Here is a 2198-nt window from a genome sequence, read left to right on the forward strand (position 1 = left end):
TGTATTAAATATATGTATAATTAAGATTATTATGCGATAATGCATGTATAAGAACATTTAAGTTGCCATCTAATTTTCGAAGGGTACCGGAGTAATTGCCACTTTCGTTTGTGTATATTTTGAAAAAGAGTAAAGTATCGTTTTTGTCCCTAACGTTTGGGGTAAATCCTATTTGTATCCTTAACGTTTAAATCGTCCTATTTGTATCCCTAACGTTTGTAAAAGTGATTCAATGTTATCCTGCCGTCAATTACACATCATGAGCGCTTTAGTTTGAGTTTTAAAAATCTCTTCTTGAAATTAGAATACAAATGTCTAAGATAGAATCGATGATCTACTCCGAAAAATAGCTAATCAAATGTTGAAACTAATTCCTATAATATTTATATAATTCACTTTTCTAGGGACATAATTGAATCTAAACACAAATAGTGGGTATAATATTAAAATCGAACACATCCAGGTGAGATCTAATTGAGAATGAATACATCTAAGTGAGAATAATTGAAAAATATAATCTGATTTGTTAGTATAATTGATAGTAGGATAACATTGAATCACTTTTATAAAAGTTAAGGATACAAATAGAACGATTTAAACGTTAGGGACACAAATAAGACTTACCCCAAATGTTAGGGACAAAAACGATACTTTACTCTTTGAACAAATATATTATATTAATTTTCAATTATATAAAAATATAACAAATAATTCCAAATATACATTTTTTAAATAATCTATAAAATATAAACTTTTAATTTAATAATTAATTTTTTTAAAATATTACCTAAACAGAATTTATTCTAGTATAATACTATTTTTTGAAAAGCGCCTACATTTAATGACTTAGAGCCTCGATTCTCATTTGTTCGTTGACCCATAATGCAAAAGATACGCGGTAGAGGTGTACATTTTCCGACTCAGTCCGAATTCAAATATTTTAGGGGAATAAATTATTAGAGATTTGTACCCATGAAAGATATAATTGCTGACAAATGTACCCATATAAGAATAAAACGACAATTGTAACCATGGAAGATGGCCATCGTGTGCCAAAAGTACTCGGACGTTGGTTACGCAATTGGTCTGTTAGGGTACTTTTGACACAGATAAGCCATCTTCTGTGGTTTTAATTGTCATTTTATTCTTATATGGATACATGTCTGTATCTTTCATAGGTACAAATGGTAATTTATTATATTTTAGGGACTAATTTAGTATGATTTTATTAGGTTTAGGGTTGTGTAAGGATCTTAAAAATAGTTCCGATTATTATTTAGAGTCGGGTCTGGATCAAAGCGAATCTGTCTCATCCGATTCTATATGCACCGTAAAAAAACTAAAAAAGGTACATATGTTTTAAATTAATTCTAATATTGTGTTATATTAATTATAAGCTTATTATTTTATTTTTAATCACACTTAGTTGAATTAGAAAATAAATCAAAGAAGCATGGAATTAGAATTTATAGACAAATTCAAGTTCAAATATAGATATCAACTTTTCGACAACAAGTAAGTTTTTTTTCTTCTTTATAAATAAATTCATCATAATTTTTTGACATAAAGTTTATCAAGGTCTGAACTTCACCTATTTAGACCCGATTTTAGTGTGACTCGAAAATAATATAATTTCACCGAATTCAAAACCGAGTAAGAATCTCAAAAGTAGACCCGATCATTATTTAGGATTAGGTTCGGGTCAAGACGAACCCAATTTCACCGACCCATGTACACCCCTAATACGCGGTTAGAGTGAATGCGCTTTCTAATAGAATATCAAGTAAAAGCTCTAAGCTCCTCGACTGATTGTTCGCTTGAATCTCAGGCTCTCTATTACACTCTCCCTTATGGGACGGATCGAATTATTTTCCTCTTTTTCTCATGATATTTGTACTCTATTGGTCATTGAAGAATACTTAGGCTTAGACAGCCTCTTTCTCACGTAAAAGCTATCAAAATTCAAACACATCGCATTTTACTCAGAAGGATCATTGTAGGCCTAAGACCATCTCTAATAAGAAACTTATCTCAATCTTTATTTATGACCCACTTGTCATAAAAAATAATTTCATATAAGCTTTTGCGTGATAAATAGTAAATAAAAATTTAAGTTGTCTCTTTTATCCGTCAGGAAGAACTAAGTTTAATTCCTATTGTGGTCCTACTTAATTAATTAAAGTAATTAAATTAATATA

This window comes from Arachis ipaensis, chromosome B01 (genome assembly GCF_000816755.2).
Source record: "Arachis ipaensis cultivar K30076 chromosome B01, Araip1.1, whole genome shotgun sequence".
NCBI lineage: Eukaryota > Viridiplantae > Streptophyta > Magnoliopsida > Fabales > Fabaceae > Arachis > Arachis ipaensis.